Source organism: Neopsephotus bourkii, unplaced genomic scaffold (genome assembly GCF_033783945.1).
Source record: "Neopsephotus bourkii isolate Nb327-2 ecotype Australia unplaced genomic scaffold, CSIRO-AGI_Nbou_v1 NB_1493, whole genome shotgun sequence".
In the NCBI taxonomy this organism is placed as follows: domain Eukaryota; kingdom Metazoa; phylum Chordata; class Aves; order Psittaciformes; family Psittacidae; genus Neopsephotus; species Neopsephotus bourkii.
In genome coordinates this window covers 3320123-3335726 of record NW_026901969.1, presented here as the reverse complement: position 1 = coordinate 3335726, position 15604 = coordinate 3320123, and the positions used below count along the sequence as shown (strand labels likewise).

The following is a 15604-nucleotide window of genomic DNA, read 5'->3' as shown; positions in this document are numbered from 1 at the left end:
AAATATATAAAATAGTAAAGGACACCATCAGGGAGCTGGTGTTTTTTTTTTATTTATTTATTATTTTTTATTTCATATGATGCAAATAACATCAATACTACATAATAAAAATGAGGAAATGAGGTCATATTATTCACCCTAGGAAATTACTGTATTGCTTCCTGCATGCAGGTACTGTAAAGAGTTACTGTGAAATACTTAGGCCTTCCTGTTAATGTATAAATGTCAGCTATTTGTAACGTTTCCCAGCTACTTCTCTTAAAGTTTGTATCGATACCATAATGAAATGTGACTACAGCTAGTGTAAACACTTCCAAACACACAGTAAACCCTCTAGTTCAGGGATCAGTAACAATGTTTAGCTGTGGTTTCAGCATATATGGCAGATCCAGCTGGGATCTTGAACTACATGCTGCCTGTACTGCTCTTGGCACACAAAACAGGTTTATATGAGAATGGTTAAAATACCACCTGTGAGTGCTGTGTAGGCATTGACTAAGCTTTCATTCACAATTCATAAGAAGTGAGAAAGGATCACTTGATTGCTTTGTCTGTGAAAGAAAAATCTGACAGCCTCTGATCCTGTTGCACTTCAGTTTTTCAAGTTCTGTGCTCAGAAGCCCATTGTATGGTGCAAAGTCATCCACTGACAGAGGTGTGTTTCTTGGTTAGAGAGTTATATCATGCCATAGTCTAAAAGTTGTGGTAGTATGAGGCAAATGCAGGTGTTACCTAAAGCTGATAGTGAAAAACTAGATTTGACAGATAAGATGCCTTGTAAATCAGCATTGTAGTGGCTTGTCAATTGTCAGTCTGCTTTTGTAACTTTTGTTCATATACGTTGTCTCCCTAGGTAAAATTATTAAACTTGTTTCTGCAGTGACTTTTTGTTAACTGTGAACAAGCACATCCCATTTCTTTTTTTTTTTTTTTTTTCCTCAAAATTAGTGCAGGAGGGCAAGAAGTGAAGTAAGCGAACAGCAAGACAGCACACCAGAGAGGTGATATGATGCTGTGAGACTTACCAGTTTAGTAACATTGTAAAACTTGCATTAAAACTTGGCTTTCCTTAGAAAGAAAAGAGTATGCGCACATTTGATTAAATAGTTAACGTATGTTCCATTTTTGGTGGGGATCCCAAGATATCGCAGACTGTATTGATAGTTGTCTGCTTGCTTTAAGCCAGTTTTTGTGATAAAAAAAATAAAATTCTAGGTTTTGTCCAATAGTAGGTTTGGCTGTGATGTTGTCTGGAAATTAAACTGCTGGGTACTATGCTCCCCAGAGACAAGGCGAGCTATTTTCATCATACACATCTCAGTATGCGCAGACTTATGTATATATGATTGCCCGGTTTCTCGCCATATAAGCTGACATTAAGTTTCTTGTAAGATATGCAAAAGCAAAGACAGCATGTCAGTGTGGTGATATAGACATGACTGAGCTGTCTGTAAATCTCCTTAAAATATCCTGTTGAGGTTCTGCTGAATATTTACTAGCCCACACACGTTGTAACAAGGCTGGGTACCAGAAACTCACAGCTAAAGTGACCTGTCACCCAACTCTATTCATTATTGTGAATACTTCCAAGATTATCCCTGGCTTTGACTATGCTAATTTTATTTTCTATTTCTTAGACGATCAGGCAAGCCTGACTGGTCTGGACTGGCTGCCAATCCACTGAAGCATTAGGAGATGAACAATTCAAACTACTCTTCAGTAATTAAATGAGGTTGATGTAGGAAAAACAATTTATTTTTGTTTGCCTCTTTTTTTTTTTTTTTAGTTTTATGAATGCTAGTGATAAATAGGCTATTCAAACAGTGAGACAATGGACTGCTCAGACAGCAGAGAGAAAGTGTTTTCGTTCCTTTTAGTCTGTTAAGAAGAAGCTGCCACTCCTCATTTCTGTTTTCCTCAACTTGCAGCCATTTCTCCTCATGAGTATTTTCTTACTTCTGATCATTTTTGAGTGGTGGGATCATTTTCCCTAACACTTTTCCTTTCTTCTCCTGCAAAGAGCTTCTGAACAAGAGCTTCTTTAGTCCTCGGCTAAAAAGCAAAAAGGAAATCTCTTCAAAAATTCCACAGTGGGAACCAATAAAGAAGTGGGTATCTGTGAGGACCAGCTTTGCTAAAGCAAGGAGCTGAGTGTTTTGTTCCAGATCCATCTGTATTCTGGCCTAGCAGGATGAAAGCCACTCTGTGGCTGGATGCTGTGTGATAACATTGAGCTGATGTGCTGTACTAATAAGGTCATTTGAGAGGCAAGATATTAGCACAGGTGCATTTATGAACTAATGTGGCTGAACTGCTTTGGAAATGGAGTTGTCTCACATGGTGATGGTTTATAATCAGGTCCTCTGTGCTGTAGTAGGTGTATGAATATAATCTTTTCTGCTGCTATGGGACTTTCAGGCAGATTTGTTCAGAAGCTTCATCTTCAGTCCTCAGTGAAGAGATGGGCAATAAGTACCTTGCCAGCTCTTTCTTCTGGCTCCCTCAAGGGCACCTTGTAGGCAGAGAAATAGTGTTTTGCCTCAAGTGAGAAAGCCCTAACCCCACAGGCAACCACAGCCTTTCTGCAATTTACATTTCTCCAGGCTGCTCTTGTCAATCACTGAAATGTGGAAAAAATACTCAAAAGCATAATGCATGGCTCACCTTTTTCTAAACACCAAAATACACCGCAGGAGAGTCAAGTGAGAAAGAAGGTGGTGATGCTACCTCCGAGCCGCTGTGCACATGCCAGCTGTCATATCTGGCTTTCTGTGTGGCGGGAAGGTAATGGCCCTTGCCTGGTGGAGTCATAATGAGGACTAGTATGCCTTGACTCCATCTCTTTCTGGGCTTGTTCTGGTCTTTTGGTTATGACTAGTATTTCAAATATCTTTAAAGTGATCTGAGCATTGCCTTGTTACAGTCTGTCAGCACTTGAAGGAAAAATAGGCAAGATAGATTAATGTAGTTTATGGATCCTGAAGTGGCTGTGTGCATGTTTTGACACTAGGGAGGGAAAGGCACAAGTATTTCCCTGTGCTGTCTTCAACTTAATGAGCAGCCCAACTGATCTAAACCAGCTCCCATTATTTGAGTGTTCTTCTATAGTGAAGAAAGCCTCCCAAAATGTAAAAACAAAGAAGTTAAAAATTGGTGGTAGCTGTCATGTCTTTTTCACTTAGACTGAGAGTCATTCTGTGGTGATGATTATCTCATGTTTATTATAAAATTACAATGACACACAAAATAATTGTTCTTATTATACCTTTTTATCTCTAATTTTCTCTGTATTACCAAAAGCAGGCTTCAAAAAGCCTTAATCTTTTTCCTCCAGGCCATTTTGTACCTTGCAGTCAACATCTGAACATCAAAGATTCATTATGATGTATTATGATATATATTATGTTGTACTGTTAGAGACTCTAATTAAAGAAGTAGAATATAACAGAGCAAGGCATAGATTGTTGGAGTGCTGCAGAGCCATTGGTTGCTTGGTCATAATTTTAGTCTCCTGGTGGTTGCCGTGACATTTGTAATTAAGCTTTGAAGATCCTTCCTGGAAATAGTTGACCTGCTACACTAAGTGATTGCTTATTTTTAACCGTGCATTCAAATCCTGCTGAGTTTATATATGTTTCTTTTGCAATGAATTGTACAGAAAGAAACAGATACTTGGCTGGTTCCAAAAGCAGTATTGCTACATTATTGTGGCACTACACCTAGTCTGGTAAGCCCTGTCTCGCATGTGGCACTGACTTAAGTTGGCCTTACAGCTTTTGGCTTCAAAATCAGTTATGCATGTTGCTCAGGTGTTTGTCCTTGTTCCATCACAAATTAACATTAATGAGATGTCATATGTTCATATCTTGGACAGGTCAGTAGGACTGGAATGTGTGCTTCAGATCTTTCCTGAAGTTAAAAATCCTATTCTTAATGTCTTGTTTCATATCTCAATTACCATGTTGTTCTCAGTGGGCAGCAATAAGACCAAGACATGGTGTTGACAGAGAATATTTAAGTTGTTCCATATGAATATTGAAAGTTGCTTTCCTTCTATCTTTCCAACCTTGCTCCTATTCCAGTTTCCTGTGGGTGTGAATAATTCAATTTTGCTTAATATTTTTAGAAGGTATTCCAACACTGAAATACTCTTCTGGACCACAATGTTGCTTTTCCCTGTTCACGTCGGGGTTTTTTTAGCTTTGCAACAGGGTTGTAAGATCTTACTGCATCATTCTGCTATGTTTGTGCCTGTAGAAGGTTTAAAGAACAGTCTCCGGGGGCTGGGGGGGTTGGCATCTTTGTCATAGCATTTAGAGTTGATCAGTTTTATTCCCTAGAACTTCATGGACAATTACCTTTCTTTTTCTTTTCTTTATTTCTTTTCAAAAAATATTTTTAAAACACCAAATTTAATTTTTTTACTCCTGTTGAATACTTTGTAGTGTTGATTTCCTCTTTTACCGTTACTCTGATGCAGTAAGCAAATGTATTTGCTATATAAATTGCTTTAATTATAAGCGTAGGGCAGGGGGAAACATCACGTGAGTTAATATTGTGTCATTTGCATCATTTGTTATGTTAAAAAAGCACCCAGGTTTGTCCTAACCCAAGAGTTGTTCCTCTGAATAAAAAAAAAAAAAAAAAGAAAGAAAAGGAAAAATCCATGCCTGTCGTAGAGATTGTATGCTCTAGTTCTGTGCACTTGGGTAGAAGGAAATACTAGAAGCTGTTTCAATCTGATTTGACAGCTTTCTGCTGTTATTCTTATCAACTCTTAGAAAATGTTTTCTTGCTAACAGCAGCTGTCAGTAAGAGGTCCGTTCTTCAGCAGACAATGAAAATAGCTAATAGCATAGTGAGGAAAAGCATTTATAATACCATGTAGTAAACTAAGTAAAGAAGCCATATTTCCCTCAAACAAAAAGGGTGCAATAGACCAGTATTTTCCATGATGATTAATATTTTCATATCACTAGTGATGACTGGAGACAAATCGAGAAGAAATATTTGAAGGTATGGCATTCTTCAAATATACTTATCAGTAAAAGCTTAGATTATGCTGACAAGAAGCTGGGCTCTCTTGTAATGCCTTTAGAGCTTTGTATTCAATAGCTACTGCTCTGGCACACAACTTGTTAATCAGACTTTTTTATGCCTCCTGAGTAGTGTGTATTTTAACAAACATCACACTGGCATTTAAAAAATACTTGGTGTCTTTGTAATTGCATTTCAGTGATTTGGTGCATAAATTCTTTTTCTTATATGCAACTTGACAGTAAAACTCCAACTCATCTTTTGGCCAGTAGCCCAAAATATCACACTGCACAGTAATTATTTCTTGCTCCTTTGGTTCATGTCACTTCAATAATAATAAAATCACTCTTAAAGTGTTAAAAGCCTGACTCAAATGATACTGCAGTGAATACAAAATGCTGATTTTGAAAAACAAGACTGAAAAGGGAAAGTAATTTCAGCCATAATACAGCAAATTTTAGAAGTATAAAATCTGCTAATAATCATGCCTGAAAATTTTTCATATGTTCACTGTTAAGAAATATCAGTGCTACAAGCATAGCAGCTGTAATTGGGTATACACGCCTTTGTTTCAATCTTGCTAATGAACTCTTCTTTAGACTTTGAACAAGCCACTTTAATTTTGATTTTTCACTCTGCTGTAGATTTTGGATGACTTCTTAAAAATTTTCGTGGCGCATTATTTTATTACAACCTCTCCACATTTATTACAGTATAATACCCCTAATAAGCTAGTTGCTGAATAATATCCGGATACATAGCCGTTACGGTGATTCTTGGCACATTTTTTAGTCAACTCTTTTAAAAGTAATTGTCAGAGAAACAGCACCGTCAATTTTCCCAGCACATTTACCAGAACTTTCTGGCACTTAATCCTTTGACTATAGGTTGCATAGGAAATTTCCTTGACTTCTATTACTATTTTCAAGTTTGATCAGTAACTTAAGTTTGGCTACGTTTTTAAGAAGAAATTACTGTAAAGGTAGTATACTTTCTGTCAGTGTCAGTAATAACCCTTATCACAGCCTACTGTATGAGGAAACACCCAATAATGGAATGATCCTATATAAATAAAAATAAAAAGGTTATAATTATAATAATGAAAGAATTTTAAGGATAAATATTGTACAGAATGCTTCAGAGTTCTTGAAATAAATAGGAAATACTTTCTATCTGCCTGCTGCTTGTAACAGCTTTAAAAGAGAAAGCTCAACTGGTAGGCGAACTGCATAGAATTGTTTGAAAGATAAATAAAAATACTGCTTTCTGAAAGTAGTGTAGAGATCTCTAAACGGCCGTTACTGTTGCCCTGAATGATTAGAAAGTGTAAAAGGAATGGCCATTAGTAAGTTTGGGAAATGGCCATAGTTATGTACAGCAGTTGAACATGCCACAGTCATCCCAGCCTCAGTAAAACAGTTTTGCTATGCTAAATATGTTTGAGAGCTGAAGGAAAGTCGTTTGCACTTCAGTTTAAAATCTAAATTTATTCTCCAGTGACAGTGTTCTTTCTTTCAGTTCTTCTATAGTGCTGTAGTTTTCTTTGAAATCCAAGTCACTGTGGGATATCTGCTTCTCCTTCAGCAGGATACCAGAAAGCCTGATATGCTTCCTTTACATATATAAAGGACTGGAAACAAGAATAGTCACTTTTTTTTTCCTTGAGTGTTGTCCAACAGCATCTCTTATCTGTGAATACTAAATAGCAGGGGGATAGGAAGAGAATCTGTTATTAATGACTAGCTAGACTTTATTTTCCCCTTTGCATATGCTAAGAATTTAAAGAAATAAACAATTTTGAGACATGTACTCTATTACTCTGTTTTGAGACATGGACTCATCAGACTGTTATTTCTTCCCCTGCCTTCACTAAGGTGCTCTGCAAAATCATTCAACAAACTCAATCTATGCTAAAAACTACAGTGCACAAAAAACCCCCACCCTGGTCAAGGAGGGATTAGCTTTGGCAAGATGAGGGGTTTGTAGCATATCAAGTGAAATGGATTAAATTTGGTATTTTCTTTGCCAGAAAAATTATAGATTTTATTGTCCAGTTTGGTTAAAAGTCAGGCCTTCAGTCCGTATTTGTGGGTTCTTTGAAACCAGCCTGTTTTTTTTCAGTGGGAGTTACTATCAATTAGAGGAAAATGAGATTACCTGGGTTGGTTCTCAAGATGAGCATGTCTGTTTAAATGCACTAGTCAGTCATCCAATTGTTTCATGATTTTACTTTCTTTTTTTTCAAAATATATCAGCTGCAAAAATTTTCTCTTTCCATAATGATTTTCACCATGAGCTACATGTCTTCATTTTACTGTCTGCAATGGGTTTCATACTGGTACACACTGAGGTCCCATTACATAAATCTTGTAGAGAAGCTAACCTTTAATGTGGGCAGGACAGTAATTTGTACATATGCGTCTTTATACTTCTTTTGGCACTGTAAAATCCCAGTGTAGATAGATAAATGCAAGTATTTTATTAATATTTCCAATACCCTTCCTTTGTAACAGGGAGCTTTATTAACCCTTAAGCTTAGGCTGTCATCATTGCCACCTCTCACACATGCAAAAATGAAATTATGGCTGATGCAATTATAGTATGTGCAAAAGGCTTGCAAATAGTTTTAGTTTAAATTACAGAAAAAATCACAAAACAGAGGGACTGAGTACTCAACGTAATTTCCGTCTCTTTGCTTGGACATTCTAGCACACTGAACTTTTCTTTCAGTTCTTCAAACACAGAAGACATTTAGAATGTGGACTGTTAAAGATGGTAGTTAATAATAAAGTCTTTAATTGGTTTCACTACTGGCAAAAAATGAAGGTCATTTCGTGACCCACCTTCCTCCCTGTTACCTATATTTCCATACCAGTGTAGATATATATTGGCTGGCAAGGCTTCACAGGCTCTGTCTTGCCTTAATAAGTGATTTAAAACAAAATAAACAAAACCATACAACTTGAAGTATTACGAAAAGCCTGCTTCCTGGATATGCACTAATTTCCCTTTTCCAAGTCTGATGTATGTTGTTTGAGCACTCTCACGATTCTCTTGGTTTGACAACCTAGCACTGATTTTCCCCTTTCTGTGCCTCCTCTGGCACCTTTCCAGGACTCTGTCCTCTCTATTCTCATTTCCTGGAAAGGAGCCAACACAATCCATCTACTTTCAGCTTTGAGGACCATGGCTGTCATTTCAGTCAGCGACGTGCACTCTTCCATTTCTGCAGGAGGCTGGCTTACAACTCACATAATTTTGAACATGGGACATAATTTTAAACTGTGTCATAGGTAATTTTTCTTAGAACTATGCCTGCTGTTTAAAAAATTAGGTAATTTGACAGATTTGGTCACCTCCTTGCCTGAGTCAGTTTGCTGCTCTGAAGAGTTTCTCAGGGTTAATCCTGAGTTTTCCAGTGTGCTCAGAGCTCTCCTCTTTGCCCACTTGTTATTTTCTGCTTCTTTCACCTCCTCTCCCTTTCTTGAATGATTTATCGCCTCAAAAATCACAGTTCCTTATACCATAAGAGTTTCTGTTCACTGCTTTGTTCTTACCCTTACGAAGTTTCATGAAATGGGAACTTTATGGCAGTTAACGGCTTACGGTGTTCCCACAGTGCTTAGCTAACGAAGCTGTGCAAACAAAGGTGCGATCAGTCTCTGCTGTGAACAGAGCAGTGACTAGATTAGATGTTAAAGGTACTGTGATCTGTCTTTTCAAACAAACCTGGACCAGTTTATGCATCTGATACATACCATGATCGGGTAGTGAGGTGGACTGTGAACTGGCTGAAGGAGAGAAGCCAGAGAGTTGTAGTCTATGGGGTGGAGTCTAGTTGGAGGCCTGTATCTAGTGGAGTGCCTCAAGGGTCAGTACTGGGACCAGTATTATTTAATATATTCATCAACGATTTAGATGAGGGAATTGAGTGTACTATCAGCAAGTTTGCTGATGACACTAAGCTGGGAGGGGTGGCCGACACGCCAGAAGGCTGTGCTGCCATTCAGCGAGACCTGGACAGGCTGGAGAGTTGGGTGGGGAATAACTTGATGAAATATAACAAGGGAAAGTGTAGAGTCCTGCATCTGGGCAGGAACAACCCCAGGTTCCAGTATAGGTTGGGGAACGACCTGTTAGAGAGCAGTGTAGGGGAGAGGGACCTGGGGGTCCTGGTGGACGACAGGGTGACCATGAGCCAACACTGTGCCCTTGTGGCCAAGAAGGCCAATGGCATCCTGGGGTGTATTAGAAGGGGGGTGGTTAGTAGGTCGAGAGAGGTCCTCCTTCCCGTCTACTCAGCCCTGGTGAGACCTCATCTGGAATATTGTGTCCAGTTCTGGGCCCCTCAGTTTAAGAAGGACAGGGACCTGCTGGAGAGAGTCCAGCGCAGGACAACTAAGATGATTAAGGGAGTGGAGCACCTCCCTTATGAGGAAAGACTGAGGGAGCTGGGTCTCTATAGTTTGGAGAAGAGGAGACTGAGGGGTGACCTTATTAGTGTATATAAATATATAAAGGGGGAGTGTCACGAGGTTGGAGCCAGGCTCTTCTCAGTGGCAAACAATGTTAGGACAAGGGGAAATGGGTACAAACTGGAACACAAGAGGTTCCACTTAAACTTGAGAAGAAACTTCTTCTCAGTGAGAGTGACAGAACACTGGAAGAGGCTGCCCAGGGAGGTTGTGGAGTCTCCTTCTCTGGAGACGTTCAAAACCCGCCTGGACACGTTCCTGTGTAACCTTATCTAGGTGTTCTTGCTTCGGCAGGGGGATTGGACTAAATGATCTTTTGAGGTCCCTTCCAATCTCTAACATACTGTGATACTATGATGAGCTTCCCAAAAATCATTTTCACAGGAGGGATGGGCCTGGAGGGTGATAGGTGCAGGAATTCCTTACAGTGGTAATTCCACCAAGAACCTCTGTGTCATGAAACACATGAATCAATCATGAATCTCCTTTAATATTAGGATTTCCATTTAAATAAAAGATAATCTATGTTTATCAGTCTTTTATTACCTTTCTGACAGGTGAAAGGTTATTTCCTGATGCATTGGGGTGTGCCAGCACAGCTTGGAAGCAGAAAACCTGTATTTGCAACAAGTCTTGCAGTAGTTTTAGCTTAACCACAATGTCTTCATAAGAGTTGCAATGTTAAACAAAACTGAACTGTACAAAATTGGTAAATGGGATGACCTCTCCAGAACAATGTGTGTGTTGGTGTCTTGTTTGTTTGCTTATTTATAAAGGACACCTACAAAGTTGCAATGAGGTTGTGGTTTCCAATTTGAATCTTTTTAGAGGTTCTGCAGTATGAAAACTTGCATTATGGGCTTAATCTCGTTTACAGGACAGCTTTTGTCTGAAATATTTTCTTTCTCTTGTGGGGAAAGTGGAAGGACTGTCCATGCAGCCCACTGGCTGCACTGAGGCAGGTCCTGGGAGATGTGAGTTGGTACCTCCGTCTGAGAGATGAGTGCCTGGGAAGCATGTTTTTTCCTGAACTTTTCTATTGACTAATCGTGAGCGAGGGCTATTCAGTAGAAAGTTTCTGTAACGTTGTCATGAAAATATTTTACAGTGTTGATACATGAGTAAGAATAGTAAGGCAGTGCTATTTCATCCTGTTCTACCTTAAACAAAAGTCCTGGCAAGAATTTTTTCATACAGTAGTCTGTCACGTGTAGTGCATCAGTGTGTGAGTATACCTGAAATTTTTCTTTGATGGCTTGCTTTATTCTGGGTGTTGGCTAAAAACAACATTAATGTGATATTTAATGTGTTAATGTGATGTTTACTGTTCAGACAGTTGGGGGAGCCCTTACACGTTTGAGATTAGGTTCATTAAAGCTAATTGGATTACCAAAATCTGCAAGTATGGCCTACACTGAATGAGGAGGCCGTACTGTAGACTAAACAGAGTAAATGGTAGTGCCTAAGAACACTTTACCAGCTGCTCGATCTCATCTCTTGAGTTCATTGAGCTGACAGAGCCACTGTGCTATCCTTTGAGGAGGAGAAATTATTTTCTGTAACATAGCAAGTGGAGCGGGTATATCAGGTTGTGATGCTGAGCTTGGTAGTGTTATGCATTCATACCATTTGCATCAGGGTTTCAAACCTAAGAAACAAAACTGATGCACTGCCTGCCAAAACTCAGTTGGTTCAGTACCGATGCTGACATGATGCTGGATAGCTTTCAGAGCTCTGCATAGTTTTAGATTATTTTTTTCTTTCACCTGCTGTCATTCCAAAAGCCCTGGAATTGATCAACAAAGCGTTGAACACATGATATAAATAACACTCTTAATAAAAAGGGGAATAAGATGTAAAAGTTAGGAGGTGGTAAATCTCTAATACAGTCCATCTCAACATTACCACATACCCACTGATATGTATATAAAATTCAGTGTATAAAGTAGATTAAACTCATAAATTATGGGCATACAGAAACCATTTATCATTTTAGGAAACAAGAAACAGGGCATTTTGGCAGTTTGGCTGTTGAGTTAGCAAAATGGGGTAACTTAATCAAAATGTGTCTATTAACAAGTGAAGTTTTGAGGGGAAAATAATTGCAAATTATATGAATGATTTTATGACATATTTAAAAAAATAGTAGGAAAAATATGATTAGCTGTATAAGCCATAATGAAGAACTTATGCAAAATCTGTTCCACTTTTCAGGTAATAATTTTTAGCATTTACATGAACTTTTCTGTTTGCAAACCACTTAACAGACATGGCCTAATTGATCTGATATATCTTTGTGAGAGATAGTGGGTCTTTATTGTAGAAAGGCTATCTAAAACATTGGGCTCTTTTCATTGCCTTTTTTTGAGCATGCAACTGAGCTTTCAGAATTTTCTGTTCATGAAACTCTTTCCCCGTCTAGAACAAAGTAATTGCCTGGTGAAATGCGAGTGCTAAGGCTGGAGCATCACTCTACTTTATCAACTAGTACCCTTGAAAGTAAAAAGCTGTAAGCTGCTGATGAATTTAACCTTTCAAGGAGGAAAAGGTGTTCTTTATAGCTGTGGTTATAATCTTTCAGATGCATTACCCAACAAAGGTAATTTGGAATATTTGGATGTTGGAAACTTTTGACTTCAGTTGCAAATCCATTTTTATTTTTTTCTAGTAGGATGAATTTTCCATCTACAAACATTGTCTTAATGTTTCAACTTATTTTTCATGAAATGAACCACTGTTAGAATTTCTTAGAAGGCTCAAAGAAATGTCAGATTTTACAGGGTTTTGTTTTTTGGGGTTTGGTTGTTGTTGGGGTTTTTTTTACAGCTTTGTCTGCTCCCAAATGTGTTTTAGGAAGGATGACCCTTTAAGGAAAGTTAACAACATAGATGAAAATATGAAATACATACACATACGTCAATGTTCCCACAATGTTTAAACTGTAAGGAACTTAGTTTTCTTGGCCCTCATTTTGTGAGAATGATAATTATATGGGGAAATGTTCATTACATCTTTCTTCTGTATTGCAAGAACACCTTCTCTTTCTCCTTTAGCTCATTCCTCCAAAAGTTATCATGCATCTGTGCACCATTAATTTCTAGCTGCATTTCTGCAGTAGGCACTCTGCAGACTGACAGTGAGATATAATCCTTGGCAGAAAAATCCTGTAATTAATGGATGAGTAACAAACGTCAAAAATACAAACAGAAAGGCATCAGGACGTGAAGCTTCCTGAACAAAAAATCTGAACAACAGGCCAGTGGCAGATCTGTGAACAGAATACACTTCTTCTAATTCCCAGTTTAGCACCTGTAATTTCAGCAGGAGGAAGTAGAGTCTGATAGCAGGAATCTATCTGTTTTCAAGGTATAAACCTGAAAAAAAAAAATTTTTTTTCTTTCTATGCAAGCTACATAGTACATTAAGTTTATTTTTACTGAGGCATCCCCTGCTGTCATCATTGTTTCACAAAATTCTCTTTAATTTTTGAATAGCCTCTAACCTTAGCAATGGTCCAGTGCCTTATGGAGGGCAATATGTGGCTTTCAGCCTTTAGTGTGGAGCTTTAGATAGATGGTAAAGCAAACAATTTGGTTCATAAAATACCTCACCTAGAAATATTGATTGTAGATGCTAAGAATGAATAGAAAAAATCCACTTAGGCAAAGTTCTAAGAATACTCAATATTCTGTATGCTCCCTATTACCATAGAGATGAGAGAGATTCACAACATGCTGCTGCACTTCATGCTGCCTACATTCTGGTGATATTGCTACAGGGTGAGGTGGCAAAGTGAATGCTTGGAATTCATGACTTTCATACCAATAGCTGTAAAGTAGTAATTTATAGTGCAGAATGAAGAAGTGTTAAGAACAGATGGTAAAAAAAAGTGTCCTAAACTGGAAACCTGGATTGTCATTCTCTAGTAATTGAGTCCACATAAAAGTTAATAGCAAAAGACAGGAGGCTATTTTTTTGTTTGTTTTTATGCTCCAAACTTGTAGAAGTTAATCCAGCATTCATAAATCCTCTCATGGTGACAGCCCCATAAAAACTGATGCACAGTGTGGTCAAGGCCACAGGCATCTTCCCCATGCTATTTTTTGTCACTTTATTGGATGCATCACCTGGAAAATAATAAAACCTCATCATTTTCAAAAAAGCTATTTTAGTTCTTTCAGATTTGACTCCATTACACTAGTAACAACTGAAGTAACAAATTTCAGGAAAAAAACCCAACAACCCCCCTGAAAATAAATCATACTGTTAATGTAATTCTTGGAAAACAACATATTTCAAAGTGGGAAATGTAATTAGTATCATTACCTTCTTGTTTTAAATTTTGTCATACTGTTCTAACCTGTTTCCTGCTGATTTTCAAACTCAACAAGCTTGTAATGAATAAAAACATAAAACTTTGCACCACGCATAATGCAAATTTCAAATATTGATGCTGTGACCATGAGAAGGTTATTAGTGTGCTGTATTGAAGAACTGATTTATATAAAATGTGCATCTCTTGTAATTGACTTTCAAGCCTTGGAAGGGGAAAAGAAGCAAATGAAAAATCCTTTTGGACAACATTTGAAACAGGAAAAAGTGTTCAAGAAAAGTAAAATTAGAATTCTTCCCCTTCAGTCATCATCCAGATAAATGCCTTATAAATGGTAGTTGCTAGGAATTTCAACAGGATGCTTCTTTGGAGTTTTACAGCATCTGTTGGGCTCGCATGCTTAATAATCTTTGAGTATTGAAATCTAATGTCTGTAAAGTAAGTGGGGGAACAGAAATACCTTTTTCATGAATTTCAGAGTACTGATGGTTCAGGTGTAAAATAGTAGGGAAATATGGAGGAGCTGCATTGTTTATCAACTTCATGATGGTTTTGATACCAATCAACATTACTTTCACAAAGTAAAAGCACCTCTAAAGTATTGATAAGTGTGTTAGTAACTGTATTGATAATTACCATAGTTTCCACTCCACTCTTGCCAGAGATACAGTGATATCTCCATCTTCCCATTCTCTCATGTGGAGGGAGAGGAAATAAAAAATACTATTCAAAAACTTGCCAGATAAAAGCCTATTTTTATCATCATGTAGTTTGCAATTGTGGACTATTTTTCAAAACTGCACATCATTGCTCTTTAAGGGGTTTTACGTAAGATAAAGTGGATTGGTTCATATGTTTTTGCTACCTTCTCTTGTCTTTTGTCCAGTATGGCAGGTATGCTTTCTTTCCAGAAGGGAAGACGGAGATCAGTTTTACTCAGAATTAACAAGACAGGCAAATGGTGTTTGTTTACTGAAGTTTGAAGTTTTTTTTTGTTTTTTTTTAATTACTTATCCTGCCCCCCTCTGTAATGGGAGCATGCCAGTATTTATTTACATTGTTGAAGAAATTGTTACAGCTCTGAAATGGGTTATTTGTTCGAATATCAGTCAGGATTTTTTTTTCCTGTCCATGTTTCAGTAGAGGTGTTCAGATACGGTCAGTAGGTTTTGAGCTTCCAAGTAGATTTTATTTTCTGTTTTTCATAAATTATATAAGGGTGACTTGGGCAAAGGAGAATCCTCCTTTAATACTTTGAGTTATCTTTGTTAACATTTATTTATTTATGTATGTATTTATTTATTTATTTATATCAAACTATTGGATCAAGAAATCAGCATATGAGCTTTTACATCACCTGAATACTTTTCTCTGAAACTTTACTTTGTTCTTTGTTATTTCCATTTCGCTGAATAGCAATCATGAGCCTTTATTCAGTAGATAGGGAAAATTTTATTTGAATTAAGATATTTGCATGCGTTCATTTCCATTTGTCATTTGTCTTCATAATTCCATTGCAAGCTGAAAGTTCAACTGTTCATTTAGCAAGAGACAAGTTTCATAGATCCAGGCAGATTAGGGTGGACAGTGTTGTTCCTGCTTCACTGTTATTTGTCTTGCTGTGTTGAAGAATGAAGGTTAGAGAAGGTTTTGTATGCCAACCTGGTATTTTTCAGGCTTGTTAAATCTCAATTCTCAGTTTCAGTGAGGTAGTTAAGAAATTAATCATGTTGAATTTGAAGCTGAAATTTGTCAGATT

At 37.6% G+C, this 15604-nt stretch overlaps 1 protein-coding gene across 5 annotated transcripts in view; it reads left to right on the top strand.

Annotated features, from left to right (window-relative positions):
- TMTC2 (transmembrane O-mannosyltransferase targeting cadherins 2) overlaps positions 1 to 15604 on the top strand; it is a 245155-nt gene that overhangs the window by 142240 nt on the left and 87311 nt on the right. The window lies entirely within an intron of this gene.